This window comes from Aethalodelphis obliquidens, unplaced genomic scaffold (genome assembly GCF_003676395.1).
Source record: "Aethalodelphis obliquidens isolate GAN/ISIS:26980383/991018 unplaced genomic scaffold, ASM367639v1 scaffold9, whole genome shotgun sequence".
Lineage (NCBI taxonomy): Eukaryota > Metazoa > Chordata > Mammalia > Artiodactyla > Delphinidae > Aethalodelphis > Aethalodelphis obliquidens.
In genome coordinates this window covers 11,893,593-11,912,421 of record NW_020837953.1, presented here as the reverse complement: position 1 = coordinate 11,912,421, position 18,829 = coordinate 11,893,593, and the positions used below count along the sequence as shown (strand labels likewise).

The window sequence follows — 18,829 nt, the reverse complement described above, 5'->3', positions numbered from 1 at the left end:
CAGCATGTAAGCAAGTATGAGTCAGCTGGAATTTGAATTCAAACACTATGTCACTAGACAACAGCTTCTACTAAAAGAGCTGGTTGGAAGAATATAAAGATAATACACACTGAAGGTACAATATAAGTTATAATCCTTAATAAAAACTTACTATCCTTAAAACAACAAAAAGTGAAAAAAGCCACTATTTTCTTGACTTCTAAAATTTCATGGTTTTAAAATTAAACATTAATGTACATTTCAACATTCAAAGGAAAGAAGATTTTTATTTTGTTTTTAATTCTGGACCACTATAAATGGATTCTGACTAATAATAACATGTCTTAAAAATGTTGCTATATATTGTGTCTAATAATAATGCACCATCTGTGTCTTAAAACTTACAGTTTCAAAATTATTTCAGATCTTATATATTACTAAAGCCTCACCATGACCCCATAATGAGTAAACTGAGACTCAGGAATGTTTAGTGCTTGCTTAAGTTCATGCTTTAAAGCACCACGGCGAGACCTTGAAACAAAGACTTCTTTTTTTTTTTTTTTTTTGCGGTACGCAGGCCTCTCACTGTTGTGGCCTCTCCCGTTGCGGAGCGCAGGCTCTGGACGCGCAGGCTCAGCGGCCATGGCTCACGGGCGCAGCCGCTCCGCGGCATGTGGGATCCTCCCAGACCGGGTCACGAACCCGTGTCCCCTGCATCAGCAGGTGGACTCTCAACCACTGCGCCACCAGGGAAGCCCGAAACAAAGACTTCTGACTCCATTGTGTTACACTTTGGAATATACCATACCTACAGCCAGTTCATTTCTTCAGCCATTCAATCAGTTATTCATTCAAAAAGTACTATACTATGTACTATACAATAGAACAGATAGTAAGTCAAACAAAAAGGTCTTTGCTTTCACTAAGTTTACAGTTCCAAATAATAATAAGCATCTGGTCTTTGGTCTTCTGTAACTATTCTGTTGGCCTTCTTCACCATTCCTATGAGGAGTATTCTCTCTGTGTGTATGCATAAAAATGCTTTCCTTGTATTACCAATAATATTTCAACAAAGTGCCAATTTATGATGTTCTGGAAACAGCTATTGAAATAAGCTGACCATGCCTCTATATCATCTGGTTCCCTTCCACTTACATGAAAGGAAAGAAAAAAAAGCAAATAAGAATTTAAAATATAGGACAAATACAAAAAAAAATTATATGTAGATTTTAAACAAAATATATCAATAAATGTATTAAATATAAATGGACTAAATATTACAAACAGAGATAAAAATACTCTGGATAAAAAAACAACTATATATATTGCTTATAAAGACAAACTTTACATTTAAGAGCACAGAAAGACTGAAAATAAATGGTCCTTTCAACTATCATCAGCCAAAAATATTTACTGAGCCCTATGTTGTAGAGGGTACAATACTTATTAATTTAATGAAAAAGTTTTAACAGGAAAGCACTATCAAAAAAAAAGCTAATGTAGCTATATTTATCTTAGACAAGGTAAGCTTTAAATCAAGAAATGTTACTAGAAATGAACAGAGATATTTCATGATGCAAAAAAGGTAAGTCCATCAAGACACAAAAATCTTGAAAGTATATACAACTAACAATAGATCTTCAAAATATATAAGTAAAATTTGACAAAATAAAAGAAGATAGAGACAAATTTAGAAATATAGTGAGAAATTTTAACATTCCAATACCAAAAACTGAGAAAAACCAAGATAATATTCAGAAAGGATTTAGACAATTTGAAAATGTGATTTAAAAGGATATCTAGTTCTAATTACAGAACACTTTTCATTTGTAGAACTACAGAATATATATCCTTTTCAAAAGAACATGGTACATTCACAAAATTGATCATATGTTGATCTATGAAGGAAGTCTCAACAAATTTCAAAGGAATTTATACTATATTGCATATGTTCTCTTATCCCAGTGATAGTATTTTAAACTAAATCATAATCAATATATGTCAATCAAAATTTGTGGGATATAGCTAAATCAATTCTAAGATGGAAATATATATGTACACATACACATAGATGGATTTTCATTGATTTACACATAATATAAAATGTACTCTGAAAATCAATTATCTAAGCTCCTATTATAAGAAGCTAAAAAGTGGGAATATATATTGAAACAACCACTATGGAGAACAGTTTGGATGTTCCTTAAAAAACTAAAAATAGAACTACCATATAACGCAGCAATCCCACTCCTGGGCATATACCCAGAGAAAAACATAATTCAAGAAGACGCATGCACCCCACCGTTCATTGTAGCACTATTTATAATAGTCAGGACATGGAAGCAACCTAAATGTCCATCAACAGAGGAATGGATACAGAAGATGTGGTACATATATACAATGGAATATTACTCAGCCATAAAAGGAACAAAACTGGTAATATGCAAAGATGTGGATGGACCTAGAGACTGCCATACAGAGTGAAGTAAGTCAGAAAGATATAAACAAATATCGTACATTAACGCATATATGTGGAATCTAGAAAAATGGTATAGATGATCTTATATGCAAAGCAGAAATAGAGACAGAGACGTAGTGATCAAACATATGGATACCAAAGGGGAAAGGCTGGGGGATGGGATGAATTGGGAGATTGGGATTGACATATATACACTACTGATACTATGTATAAAATAGATAACTAATGAGAACCTACTGTATAGCACAGGAAACTCTACTCAGTGCTCTGTGGTGACCTAAATGGGAAGGAAATCTAAAAAAGAGGGGATATATGTATACGTATACCTGATTCACTTTGATGTACAGTAGAAACAAACACAAAATTGTAAAGCAACTATACTCCAACAAAAAATTAATTTAAAAAAAGGAGAGAACAATGTAGAGAATCCCATTTAAAAAGAAAGAAGAGCGATACTTTCAAACAAAAAAAGTGGAAGGAAATAAGACAGGTAAGAGGAGAAAATCATATAAATTTTTAAATGTACTCTGCAGAAAATTTAAAACATGAAGAGATAGTTTTTTTGAAAAAGACTTTTAATATGAACAGACTCCAGCAAGCTCATACAGAAAAAATAAAGAGTAAGAATACACATATAATAATATCAAAAATTAAGAGAGACTAGTACTACATGTCCTTTACAATCAGACAAGAAGAAAAAAGCAACAAACATATTGTAAACTATGTATGTCAATACATTTGAAAAATAGATGAAATGTATAATTTCTTATAAAAACACAGTTTATTGAAACTAAAATATGAAGCAATATAAAATGTGAATTATTCAATAACTACTAAATGGACCAGATCCTTAATTTTAAATGTTCCCACAAAAAGAATTCCAGTCCTAATGGTTTCACTTCTGAACACCTATAAATTTATAAGAAAGAGTTAATCTCAAGCACATTCTTCCAGAGGAAAAAAGGAAACATTTCCCAATTCATTTTATGAAGCCAGGACAATATTATACCAAAACATGACAAGATGATTACAAAAAAGGAAACATATAGATAAATCTGTTTCACAAACCTAGATGTAAAATACTAAAGAAAATACTAGCTAATTTAGTCCAATCATCAATAGAAGAGATGACGGATCATGAAAAGTTGGAATTATTACAAAATAACATTTAAGGACCATCAATCCAAACAACACATTAACAAAATAAAGAACAAATAGGTGATCGTCTCAAAAGCAGAAAAAGTATTTGATAGAAAAGCAACATCTCTACTTCTGGCTCAGACATGTTGAAGTAACCATAAAGAGACTAGCCCCACCTTCAAGAATTTTAAAGCTGGAAAATATATTAAACAACTGTTTTCAGACATTAGGAAATAGACAACATGATACAGCGATCCATGAGAGAAGAGACACTCACAAGATGAGCTCCCACAATAGGACTGACTCTCCACCACGGAAAGACTTCCCACCTATGTCAGAAAACCAGACATCAACCAACCAGACTAAAGAGGTCCCGTGAGCTGTGTGTACAGAAATAAAATTTGAAGCTGTTTAAGCAGCTGAAATCTGAGAGTAGAGCATTAGAAAGGAGAAAACTATACAAGATGGTGGTAGTGAGGGGGTAACCCAGAAAACTCTAGGATCATTTCTTGTAAGTCTGTGGCTGAGGGCTAGACAGCACATGCACAGGGTGAAACTACATTAGATTTATCAAAGAGAACTTACTTCAGTGTTGAAAGAAAATCAGAGATACAGTAAGTTCCCTACATATGAATGACTTACATTCCAAGAGCGCATTCGTAAGTCCAATTTGTTTGTAAGTCCAACAAAGTTAGCCTAGGTATCCAACTAATACAATTGGCTATATAGTACTGTACTGTAATAAGTTTATAATACTTTTCACACAAATAATGCATAAATAAACAAACACCAAAAACAAAGAAAACATTTTTAATCTTAGAATACAGTACCTTGAAAAGTACAGTAGTACAGTACAACAGCTTGCATACCGGGGCTGGCATAGAGTGAAACAGGCAAGGAGAGTTACTGACTGGAGGAGAGGGAGGAGGTGGGAGATGGTAGAGCTGAAGGATTTCAGCAATAGGAGACAGAGGGCAAGCAGCAATTTCACTCACACCTGACGTTGATGGCACAGGTTCTGGTTCCTCGCTGGATTCAATTCTATCTACTCTCTTCAAAAAATGATCCAGTGATATCTGGATAGTAGCTCTTTTTTTCTCATCATAGATGACATGGTAGCATTGGATTGCATTCTGAACGGCTGCTGCGACCTTCCTGTACCATTCTAGGTTTGGGTCCTGTGCCTCAAAAACTAACAGTGCCCCCTTAAATAAAGAAAATCCCCTTACCATTTCCTGAGTCACGAATCTATTCAGTTCTTCAGTTACTTCTTCCTCTTGTCTCTCTTTGTCCTTTCTCTGGGCCTCCAATTACATCAAGTCTTCACTAGTAAGCTCCTCGTGTTGCACAGCAAGGAGTTTAATGAAGTCGTCCTCTTGAAGATCTAGCTCCAGCTTCTTGCTGAGGGTCACTAAGTTGCTGAAGACCTCTTTGGACTCCTTATCCACCTTCTCAAGTCCACAAAAATCATGAACAACCTGCGAGCAAAGGTTTTTCCAAACCCCATTCATGGTGACAGCCGTAACTTCACACCAAGCAAAGTCAATGTTTTTCATGGCCTTGTAGATGTTATAGTCCTTCCAAAATTGTTGCAAGGTTGTTCCAGATTCATCACTTGCCTTTACTGCCTGACAAAAAGTGTGACGTAAATAACATTTCTTGAAAGTCGCTATAACTCCCTGCTCCACAGGTTGGAGCGACGTCGTATTCGGTGGCAAATGCACTACTTTGACATTGGGATGAAAGTCATCCATGAATGGGGGCTGGCCCAGAGCATAGTCAAACAGGAAAAGAATGTTGAATGGGATGTCCTTCTCCAAGCAATATTTCTGTACCTCTGGGATAAAGTGGTGGAAAAATCAGTCCTGGAAAATGGCCTGTGTAACCCAGGCTTTGGGGTTACTCTTCCACACAACATGAAGAGAGCCTTTGGCTATGTTTTTAAGGGCTCTTGGGTTCTCTGAAAGATAAACTAAGAGAGGTTTTAGCTTCATATCACCAGAAGCATTGCCACCAAACAAAAGAGTTAGCCTATTCTTTGCTGCTTTATAGCCTGGCATCAAATTTTCCTCCTTACTGATGTAGCTTCAGTCTCACATCCTCTTCCAGTACAGTCCTGTCTCATCCACATTAAAAACCTGCTCGGGTAAATGCGTTCCTTCATCAATAATTTCTCGAAGCACTTCAGGAAATTCCTGGGCAGCTACCATATCTGCACTCGCTGCCTTGCCACTTACTTTTACATTGTGAAGGTTAGCACTAACCTTGAACCAATGAAACCAGCCATGGCTGGCACTAAAAAATGCGCCCTCTGATTCTTTACCGTGTTTCTTTTTCAAGTCTTCATAAAGGCTTTTAGCTTTCTCTTGAATCAGCATTAAGCTGAGTGGGACCCGATGCTGATGCTGATCCTGCATTCACACACTGAGAAGTTTCTCCATCTCTTCCATCACTTTTCTATGCTTCCTCAATATTACTGTTGACATCAGCAGCACAGCAGACTTCACATGTTCCATAATCTTGTCCTTGTTCTTTAGAATTGTGCTGACGGTTGAATGATTCATGTTACAAGAATGAGCAACGTCTATCATCTTTTTGCTTTGCTCTACTCTCTCAATAAGTTTCACTTTTGTTTCCATCGTTACCACTTGGTGCTTCTTACCGGTACCAGCTACATCACTGCTACTTTTATGCTTGCTTCCAGACACCCTGGACTTGAAGTAAAGATACTGTACTACTGTACTCTACACAGTACTGTAAAGTACACAAAAGCACAACCACTTGTAGAGGATGCAAGCATGTGACATGTACACTAGACACATGAACTAACTTACATGATTGGACATGTGAACGCATGCTCACAACTTTGAAAGGTCACAACTTGAAGGTTTGTATGTAGGGGACTAACTGTACTAGAGATGAAGCAATGCTGGGTAAGACGGTGTTGGGAGCCCAGTACAGCTAAAGTGGAAGAACTTCTAACACCTCATACATAATAGTCAATTGAGATACCAGAAGGGACATACCTTAGAAATAAGAACCATGTCCTAAAGAAAGAACTATTCTATATTTCCTGAAAACCAAGCTCTGATAAAACCTTCATGTGTGAGAAAGCTTGGACCCAAGTTAGAGTAGTTCAGAAATACCTAGGGTGTCTGACAAATCTATCTCAATAAAATTTAAAACCATGCCTAGTGAAGTTTAAGGTAATCAGCCTTGAAATGATAAGTAATTGAACTGACTTCTATAATAAACACCAATTTGCTTCAGAAGAGGATAACAGAATCCATTCTCTAAAAGGTATCACAATCTAAAGTTACTAGATACTTTAATTAATTAATTAGCTAATCAATTAATTTTAATCCTTAATCAAAGGAGTGGAGAGAAGCAATTAATACAAATCCACAGTGAGATTCAGATGTACTATTTAGCAGACAAAGACATTTTAAATTGGCTGTTATACTCAAAGAACAAAAAGAAAACATGTTATAGGAATTAAAGAAAATTATAATTTTCATGTGTGAACGGATATGAAATTTCATCAGAAAAATGAAAACTTTTTTAAAAGATCAAATAAACATTCTATAACTAAAAAGTACAGTAATTAAAATGAAAAACTAACTTGATGGGCTTAACACCAAATTAGAGACAGAAAAGAGTCAGTGAATTTGAAGATGGATCAATTTTAAAGTAATATAGTCTGAAGAACACAAAAAAGAAATGGAAGAAAAATAAACAGAGCCCCAGAATAAGCCAAAAATTTCCCAAATGTAATAAAAAATATAATGAATTAGGTATCTTAGAATCTCAGAAAACCTCATACAGGATAAATAAAAAGAAAAAATAACAAGGAATGTGTGAGTTAGTATATAAATGGATATTCTCCATTTCATTACTTGAGCATTGGAGTTCTTAGGCCAAAGATTAAATCAGTTTTTTTAAAAAAGTTCCTGGGAATTCCCTGGTGGTCCAATCGTTAGGACTCCACGTTTTCACTGCTGTGGGCCTGTGTTCGATCCCTGGTCAGGAAACTAAGATCCTACAAGCGGTGCTGCGGGGCCAAAAAATAAAATAAAATAATTTTCCTGTTTCATTTTCTGTTACCAGATTCAAAATATGAGAATAGGATTGTGGAGACCCAAAAGAATGTGTACCTCAAGACCTAGGCTGAAATGCGCAAGGACATTTTTAGAAAGCAGGTGAGTAAAGGGACTTTACTCATCTCTTATGAAAACTCAGAAGAACCTACATACTGTTTTCTTTTGTTTCAATTTTTTAAATTGAGGTTTAGTTGATGTACAATATTAAGAGCTTACAGACTGTTGATGATACTAGGTAATTTCCTGTGTAGGAAAAAAATTATCTGCTTTAAAATTTATATTGGAAATATCTCATTGAAAGCATTAAGATTTCTCTACATGTTGTCAGGGAGTGGCCTAAACATAATGAGTGTTCTAATAATGAACGGTTATCTGTGGGTGCTTATATAAAGTTGATAATCACCTTAACATAAAGGAAAAAGGAAGATGAAGAAATGACTATTCAAACAAGAATGATATTAGCTGGCAAGTACAGCATTTAAAGGAGAAGTGTACTTACCTAAAAATTGGAACACTTAACAGCTGATAACTATCCTTCAGAGTTCTTCATGGCCTCTGTTCTGGCATAAATCATCTGTGAACATGCGTCAGACATCACAAGACAACCTTTTCAGGGTCTTATGCATTCATAGTAAGATGAGTTTCTAGACAATTTATCATGATGTAAGACCTTGGATTTTGATGTTCTTGTACAAATGAGTAAATCACTGAAGTTCAATTTAAAGAGTCCATTGAGGGAGTTCCCTGGTGGTCCAGTGGTTAGGACTCTGCACTCTCACTGCTGTGGGCCCAGATTCAATCCCTGGTCAGGGAACTAAGATCCCACAGGCCATGCAATGCGGTCAGTAAATAAATAGTCCACTGAGTTTTACCCACATTTAATTCAATCAGATTCTCTTGTTTAAAAAGTAAATGACTGGTATTGTTTTTAATTATCCTGACAGTGTATAACATAATGTCCCCTTTTCCAGGGATTCTTGATAAAACTCTGTATGTATTACAAGATACATGGGACATCCATGTTGGTCCAGCAGTTAAGACTCTGTGCTCCCAATGCAGGGAACCTGGGTTCGGGGAACTAAATCCTGCATGCCACAACTAAGAGCCCACATGCCGCAATTAAAGATCCTGCATGCCACAACTAAAGATCCCTCACACTGCAACAAAGATCCCACACGTGGCAACGAAAATCCCACATGCCACAACTAAGACCTGATGCAGCCCAAATAAAAATATTAAAAAAAAACACCAAGAAACAGCGATTATTGAGTCTTCCATGGTGCCACAGTTACCCAATATGGAGGCAATCATGAGAAATTAAAGTCCTTAGAAAGAGAAGGGAAAAGAAGTTCACTCATGGTGAACTTCTTTGTTCCTCATGATGTGTAAACATTTTATTATCAGAAAATCCACCCATATCTAGTGCTTGTGGGATTACATGCTCAGCTTAGTTAGAATATTCATTAGTAAGGGGAGAGGTAAATACAAATTTATTTTTAAAATTTTGTGATAGTAATTATACTTTGTACCTCTAGTAAATATGAATAAATATTGAGTTTTGTATATTTTCATTTATTGAAAATGTAGGAGTTTTTTTATTTGGGTCTCATTCTTTTTGTAATTAAAGAGAGGAACAGGGCTTCCCTGGTGGCACAGTGGTTAAGAATCTGCCTGCCAATGCAGGGGACACCGGTTCGAGCCCTGGCCCGGGAAGATCCCACATGCCATGGAGCAACTAATACCATGCGTCTCATCTACTGAGCCTGCGCTCTAGAGCCCACGAGCCACAACTACTGAGCCTGCGTGTCACAACTACTGAAGCCTGCGGGCCTAGAGCCCATGCTCCACAATAAGAGAAGCCACTGCAATGAGAAGCCCACGCACCACAATGAGGAGTAGCCCCCACTCGCCAAAACCAGAGAAAGCCCGCCCACAGCAACAAAGACCCAAAACAGCCAAAAATAAAAATAAAATAAATAAATTTATTGTAAATAAAGAGAGGAACAAGCCATCTATTAAAGCAGCAAATGCCCCAAAAGCAAAAAAGCAAGAAAGAAAAGAAAAAAATACCTCAACCTAGGCACATAATCGTCAAACTGATAAAAAATACATATAAATAAAAAAGCTTGAAAGCAACCAGAAAAAAAGCCATAATACATACAGAAGGACAACAATAAGAATGTCCATTGACTTCTTTTCAAAAATAATGGAGGAAAGTAAATGACATTTCTAAAGTGATGAAAGAACAAAACTTGCAACCCATAATTCAATATTCAATAAAATATCCTTAAAAATAAGGGTAAAATAGGGGCTTCCCTGCTGGCGCAGTGGTTGAGAGTCCCCCTGCTGATGCAGCGGACACGGGTTTGTGCCCTGGTCTGGGAAGATCCCACATGCCGTGGAGCGGCTGGGCCCGTGAGCCATGGCCGCTGAGCCTGCATGTCCAGAGCCTGTGCTCCGCAACGGGAGAGGCCACAACAGTGAGAGGCCCGTGTACCGCAAAAAAAAAAAAAAAAAAAAGGTAAAATAAAACATTCCCAGATAAATAAATTAAAGTTGACAGAATTTATTGCCAGCAGATCTTCACTACATGAAAAGCTAAAAGATGCAAAAATATATTAGATGGGATTCATAGCTATAAGAACATATAAACAACACTAAAATAGTGAATAAGCATGTAAATATAATAAACTATTTTTGTCTCAAAAGTTTCTTAAAGGCTACTAACTAAAGTTTTTTTTTTAATGACATCTTAAGGGAGGTTTGCAAAGTATGTAGAAGGAAAATATATGACAACAACAGCATCAAGAATTGGGATGGGTAAATAGAATTAAACTGATGCGAGGTTAGTAGAATGTAGAAAGAATAAGTTTTGAGTTAAAAAAAGGTAGTAATTACAAAGTACACAGTGTGAAGTGTTAAGGGTGAAATGGGAAAATATTGACTCTGAAATGGCTTGATGAGTTATCAAGCTATGGAAAGACACAGAAGAAAATTAAATGCATGTTAATAATCAAAAGAAGCCAATATGAAAATGCTACATACATACTGTGTGATTCCAACCATATGACACTCTGAAAAAAGGTAAAGTATGGAGATAATAACAAGATCAAATGTTAGGGGATGGAGAGATTAATAGGCAGTAGAGGATTTTTAGGGCAGTGAAAATTGTCTGTATGACTACAATGATGAATACTTGTAATTACATATTTATACAAACCAATAGAAAGTGCAATACTAAGGGTGAACCCTAATGGACTTTGGGTTGATTATGATGTGTCAAGTGGTTCATCAATTGTAACAGATATACCACTCTGGCGGGGGACATTGATAATGGGGGAGCCTATGCATGTGTGGGGACTGCATTATTTGAGAAAGCTCTGTACATTCCTCTCAATTTTGCTGTGACCTAAAAGTACTCTAAACAAATTTTTAACAAAAAATTTTTAAAGAATTTGGTAAGTTATAACTGCATATTTTTAGTTCTAGAGAAACCATTAAAGTAAATATAAAATAATGTTACTAAGAATGCAATACAGAAGATATATAACACTAAACAAAAATTTTATTAACCCAAATGAAGGCAGTAAAAGAACAACAGAGTAACAAGAAACAAAAGAGGCAGTAAGAAACTGAATACCAAGATATTTCATTTAAGTACAACATATCAATAATTACACTAAAATAGAACAAATATATAAATAAACATTCCAGTGAAAAGCAGACATTGCTAGATTGGAATAAAAAGCCAGATCCAAAAGACAAAAAAAATCTGAAATTAAAATAATTTTTAATTTTTCCTTCTTCCACCTATGAAAAAGGAGTGATCCATATTTAGACATAATCAAACTGTCAAAAGTCAAAGACCAAAAACTCTTGAACGCAGCAACAAACATCATAGCAACTCATTATGTTCAAGGAATCCTCAGTAAGATTAACAGCTGAGTTCTCATCAGAAACATGGAAGTCAGAAAGCAGAGGGATAACATATTCAAAGTGCTGAAAGAAAATATTTGATAGGCATCAGAAATACTCTTCAAAAATGAAGAGACATTAAGACATTAGCAGATAATCATACCTGCCCTACAAGAAAAACTAAAGGATGTCCTTCTAGTAGAAATGAAAGAACATTAGAAAATAACTGAAATCCACATGAAGAAATAAAGAGCACCAGTAAATGTAACTAGATAGGTAAATATAAAAGACAGTATATAGGGCTTCCCTGGTGGTGCAGTGGTTGAGGGTCTGCCTGCCGATGCAGGGGACACAGGTTCGTGTCCCAGCCTGGGAAGATCCCACATGCTGCGGAGTGGCTGGGCCCGTGAGCCGTGGCCACTGAGCCTGCGCATCCAGAGCCTGTGCTCTGCAGCAGGAGAGGCCACAGCAGTGAGAGGCCCATGTACCACAAAAAAAAAAAAAGACAGTATAAACATATTTTATGTTTGTAGATATTTTTTTCTCCTACATATAGAAGACAACCACACAAAGCAGTAATTACAAATCTGCATGGAGTGTACATAATGTATTCAGATGTAATTTGTAGGACAATAAATATATATGCATATTATTGAAATTAAGTTGAAATTAATTCGAACTAGACTGCTATCAATTAAATTATATTCATTGCAATCCCTAGGACAACCATTAAGAAAAGAAAAATTAGAGATACGGGAACATATGTATATGTATGGCTGATTCACTTTGTTATAAAGCAGAAACTAACACACCATTGTAAAGCAATTATACTCCAATAAAGATGTAAAAAAAAAGAAAAGAAAAGAAAAATTAAAATATAGTAAAGTCAGTAAGAAGGGAATTAAATAGTACACTAGATAATACTTATCTAACACAATAGAAGGCAGTTATAGAGGAATAAATAGGGAGGGAGGCATAAACCACTTAAAGGCAATAGCAAAATGATCCTAGCTTATCAGTAATTACAATAAATGTAAGTGGATTAAACACTCCAATTAAAAGGCAGTATATGTCAGAATGAATTTTTTTTTTTTAGTGAGCCAACCATATGCTGTCTACAAGAGATGTATTTGAGATACAAACACACAAATAGGTTGAAAGTAGAAGGAAGGAAAATAATATACCAAACAAAGCAAAACTGAGCTGGAATGCCTATATATACTAATATCAGAAAAATTGACTTTAAGACAAAAATTTTTAGTACACACAAAGAAGGATATTTTATAATGTAGAAAGGGCAATTCATTAAGAAGATATAGCAATTACAAATATAAATGCACCTAACAAGAGTGTCCCAAAACAAATAACACAGAAACAGTCAGAATTAAAGGGACAAATACACAAGTCAACAATAATAGCTGAAAACTTCAATATCCAACTTTATATAATGAATAGAAACAACTAGAACAACTAGAATATCAACAAGGAAGTATAAGAATTGAGCAACACTAAAACAGCTAGATATATAGAACATTCTACTCAACAGTAAAATATACATTCTCCTCACGTTTACAGGTATATTTTTCAGAAAAGACTAAAACGTAGAGCATAAAACAAGTCTCAATAAATTTAACATGAAGGAAACCATGGAAAGTATTCTCTCCAAACAAAATAGAAGGAAATTAGAAATCAATAACAGAAGGAAATTTAAGGAATTCAAAAACATGTAGAAATTAAACAACACTTTCCTAAATAACCAAGAAGGTGAAAGAGGAAATCAGAAAGGAATTTATAAAATACCTTAGCATGAATGTAAACAAAGCTACTATCTATCAAAAGCTAAGGATGCATAGAAAGCAGTACTTATGCAGAAATATATAGCTGGATATGCTTATATTAAAGAAAGAAACATCTTAAAGAAATAATGTAATCTGCTTATATTTCACCTTTTGAAGCTTAAAAATAAAGCAAACTAAACCCAAAGAAGGCAGAATAAAGGAAATAATAAAGGATGGAAGTAAATGAATAATAGAAAAACAGTAGAGAAAATCAATAAAACCAAAAATTGTTGTTTTATGTGATCAATAAAATAGACGAATCTTTATATTGTCTAAGAAAAAAAGAGGACAGTAAATGCATAAAATCAGGAATTAAATAGAGGATATACTATGACCAATTGTATGCTAACAAATTAGATAACCTAGATGATATGAGGAAAATTCTGGGAAGACACAAACAAAACTGACTAAAGAAGAAACACTAATATCTGTATAGACCTAAATAAAAATACTGATATAATAATCAAAAAACTTATCACCAGGAAATATCCAAATGCAGATGTCTTCACTGGTAAATTCTACTAAACTTTTAAAGGAAAGTTAACACCAATCCTTAACAAGCTCTTCCCCAAAAATGAAGAAGAGAGAACACTTCCAAACTCATTCCTTGAGGCCAGGATGGTCTTGATACTAAAATCAAAGACATCACATAAAAACTACACATCAATACCCTTTATGAATATTGACCCCCCAAATCCTCAATGAAATACTAGCAAACCAAATCCAGCAATATACAAAAATGACTTTAAACCACAAGTGGGATTTAATGTTGAAATTCAATGAAATTCAAATGTTGGTTCAAGATATGAAAATCAATTAGTGCAATATACCACATTACTAGAATAAAGGACAAAAATCACATGATCATCTCAATAGATGCAGAAAAAGCACTTCACAAAATTTGATACTTTTCATGAGAAAAAAACACTGGAAGACAAATGAACAGAAAGGAATTTTTAAAAATCCCACAATTAATTACCATTGTTAATGGTGCAAGGCTGAAAGTTTTTCACCCTAAGATCTGGGGTAGGATAAGCATGTTTGCTCTCACCATTTCTGTTCAACATTGTAGTAGATATTCTAGCAAGGGCAAGTAGGCAAGAAAAAGAAAAGAAAAAAGCATTCATGTTTGAAAAGGAGAAGTAAAATTATATCTACTTGCTAATGATACAATCTTTTATATAGAAAATCCTAAGGAATGCACATACAAAAAACAATTTAAGCTAAAAAATTATTTCAGCAACAGTGTAGGATACAAGTCATACAAAAATTAAATGTATATCTATGCAGGAGCATTGAATAAGCTCAAAATGAGATTTAAAAAACAATTCCATTTATAATAGGATCACAAAACATAAAATACTTAGGATAAATTGAACAAAAAGTGTTAAATAAACAAAGAATGCAAGGTTGTTTTAACATTTGAAAATCAAGCAATGTAATTCACCCTTTCAACAATGAAAAGGAGAATAACCAATTGTTATTTCAATAGATACAGAAAAAAACATTTGACAAAATCCAACATGCATTCATGTTAAAAAAGAACTTTTCTCAAACTAAGAATAGTTGGAAATGTCCTGAAACTGATAAGTGACATGCAATTAAAAAACAAACAAAAAAACCCACTTATAGCTAATAGCACACTTAATGGTGTAAGATTTTATTGCTTCTCCTTGAGATCAAGAATAAGAAAAGGATGTCCACTTTCACTACATCTATTCAACATCATTATGAAGCACCAAACTGTTGCAATAATGCAAGAAAAACGAAAGGCATAAAAACTACAAAAGAAGAAATAAAAGTGTCCTTACTTACAGAAGATAACGTTTACATAGAAAATCTCAGAAAATCTACAAAACAACTACTTGAACTTAGAAACAAATTTAGCAAGGTCACAGGATACAAAGTAAATATAAATACAAAATCAATTGTACCAGCAGCAAACAATTGTACTACCAGCAGGCAAATGGAAAATAAAAATTTGAGAATCCCATTCACAGTAACACTAAAACCGCAAACACCTAGAAATTAACCACAGATGTCCAGGTCTTCTACCCTAAAAATTACAAAATATTGCTGAAAGAATCTGAAGAATACCTAAATAAGTGGAAATATATGGCATATGTTCATGGATGAAAGACTAAAATTTGTTAAGATGGCATTTCTCACAAATTGATGTATATAAATTCAATACAATGACATTCAAATCCCAGAAGTCTTTTTGTAGAAATTTACTAGATTACTCTAGTTGTATTAGAAAATTCAAAGAACCTAGTATAATCAAAGCAATTTAATACAGAAAAAAGAGCAAAAACTGCTAAAAAGTTACAGTAATCAAGACAGCTTGCTATTTCAAAAAGATAGATACATAGATCAATGGGACAGATTATAGAGTCCAGAAATAGACCTACACATATATGAGCAATTGACTTGCAAGGCAATTCAATGAAGAAATGAAAGTCTTTTCAAAAAATGGTGCTGAAAATAAGTATCAACTCTTACTTAAAATCATATATAAAAATTAACTCAAAATGGATCATAGATCTAAATGTAAAACCTAAAATTATAAAACTTGTAGAAGAAAACAGGAGAAAAATTTTGTGGTCTTTGATAGTAAAAATTTCTTATATAGAACACCAAAAACATAAAATATCAAAGAAAAAAATGATAAATTGGATTAAAAGATACTTTTGTTTTTTGAAAGACACCATTAAGATATGAAAAGAGAAGCCACAGACTGGGAGAAGATATTTGCCACCTCCACAAAGAACTTGTATCCAGAATATACAAAGATCAATACCTGATATAAAGTATAAATTTAAATAATTCTACCTTCCTATTCTTAAAATCCAAGAACCTCAGAACAATCACTCATCTTAAAATATTGTATATTTCTCCCTAGTTGTTTTGAAGAACTTCCTTTATCTATAGTATTCTGCAATTTCATTGTAACATATTGGGGAGAAAGATTTCAAGGATATATTTTTACTTATTTTTCAGGAGTTGTACTTACAATATGAAAGATTCATGTCTTTTGTAAGTCATTATTTTGAATATTGCTTCTATGTGATTTTCTTCTGGAATTCCTCATCTTAATATGACAACTTCTCTTCTATATATTTCATCTCTATACCTCTCTGTGCTCCTCAGTTCTGGCTTCTACTTCATTAATCTCTCTTCAGTGGCATCTAATTAGATATTTAACCCAACTTCAGAGTTTTTAATGTCAATGATTATATATATTTCACTTTCAGATGTTCTATTTGGTTCTTTTATAAACAAGTATAATCTCTTTTTATGATATGTTCTCTTTAGTTTATGATTCTTCCCTTTATGGCTTTAATCATTTTAAACAAATGGGCTTATACCTCCTCTTTGGAAGTCCTTGGAGTTTAATCCTAGTATTTGTTGAGATTCCTATCTTCCATCCACTACATTGTTTCCTAGTGTGTTTTAAAATTTTTGTTTTTAAACTCACCTACATTGGAGCTTTATCTGTAAGAATATCTGTAAGATCCTTCTGGGAGGGCATGATCCTTCTGGGTTTTTGAAGTTTTGGATTTGTTTCTTCCAGGCACTCCTGGAATATATCTAGCCTCTAACTACTTTTTATATTAAGTTTTTATTTAAGGATAATGGCATTGCATCAAGAAAGATGTGGAAATTTTAAATGCCAAAAATGGTATAAAGCCACTGGTACAAATTTTAGGGAAGACTGTCTATTCTGTTCTTTTTTTTTTTTTTTTTTGCGGTACGCGGGTCTCTCACTGTTATGGCCTCTCCAATTGCGGAGCACAGGCTCTGGACGCACAGGCTCAGTGGCCATGGCTCACGGGCCCAGCCGCTCTGCAGCACGTGGGATCCTCCCAGACTGGGGCACGAACCCATGTCCCCTGCATCGGCAGGTGGACTCTCAACCACTGCTCCACCAGGGAAGCCCTATTCTGTTCTTATGTATTGAAAAGATCATAATCCTAAGGTTGACAGACATAAACTTGAATCATAGCTCTGCCACTTAGTAATTTTAAGGCTTTGGGCAAATCTCCAGCATGCTCTAGACCTCAGTTTTCTTGTCTGTCAAAAGGAGATAAAAAAGATTTTATTCATACTATTCATATAAAGATTAAATGAGATCATGTATATAACTACCTAGTCAGTGCTTGAGCCCAAAATTATTGGAGTCATCCTTGAGACTTAATTTCATACTGAATAACTAATCTATCAAGGAATCCTTTCAGGATCATAAGAGACTACCACAAGCAACTATATGCCAATAAAATGGACAACATAGAAGAAATGGACAAATTCTTAGAAAGGTACAACCTTCCAAGACAGAACTAAGAAAATATAGAAAATATGAACAGACCAACAAGTACTGAAATTGAAACTGTGATTTAAAATTTTCCAACAAACAAAAGTCCAGGACCAGATGGCTTCACAGGAGAATTGTATCAAACATTTAGAGAAGAGTTAACATCTATCCTTCTGAAGTTCTACCAAAAAACTGCAGAGGAAGCAACACTCCCAAGCTCATTTAACAAGGCCACCATCACCCTGATCCCAAAACTAGACAAAGATATCGCAAAAAAAAAAAAAAGAAAAGAAAATTACAGGCCAATATCACTGATGAACGTAGACACAAAATCCCTCAACGAAACACTAGCAAACAGAATCCAACAACCCATTAAAAAGATCAAACACTGTAATCAAGTGGGATTTATCTCAGGGATGCAAGGATTCTTCAATACATGCAAATAAGTCAATGTGATACACCACATTAACAATCTGAAGAATAAAAACCATATGATCATCTCAATAGATGCAGAAAAAACTTCTGACAAAATTCAACACAGATTTATGATAAAAACTCACCAGAAAGTGGGCAAAGAGGGAATCCACCTCAATGTAATAATGGCCACATACGACAAACCCATAGCGAATATCATTCTCAATGGTGAAAAACTGAAAGCATTTCCTCGAAGACCACAAACAAGACAAGGATATCTTCTCTTGCCACTTTTATTCAACAGAGTTTGGAAAGTCCTAGCCACAGCAATAAGAGAAGAAAAAGAAATAAAAGGAATCCAAACTGGAAAAGAGGAAGTAAAACTGTCACTGTTTGCAGATGACATGATACTATACATAGAAAATCCTAAATACACTACCAAAAATTTACTAGAGCTCATCAACTAATTTGGTAAAGTTTCAGGAAACAAAATTAATACACAGAAATTTCTTGCATTCCTATATACTAACACTGAAAGATCAGAAAGGGAAATTAAGAAAACAATTCCATTTACCACTGCATCAGAAAGAAAAAAATACATAGGAATAAACTTACCTAAGGAGGCAAAAGATTTATAGTCATAAAACTGTAA

The 18,829-nt window shown here is 34.4% G+C and overlaps 1 protein-coding gene and 1 non-coding gene across 3 annotated transcripts in view; one reads left to right on the top strand and one right to left on the bottom strand.

Annotated features, from left to right (window-relative positions):
- AGBL4 (AGBL carboxypeptidase 4) overlaps positions 1 to 18,829 on the bottom strand; it is a 1,265,610-nt gene that overhangs the window by 1,154,864 nt on the left and 91,917 nt on the right. The window lies entirely within an intron of this gene.
- On the top strand, positions 8,440 to 8,512 carry TRNAE-CUC (transfer RNA glutamic acid (anticodon CUC)). Its single transcript has one exon. It is a non-coding gene; the product is annotated as a tRNA-Glu (tRNA).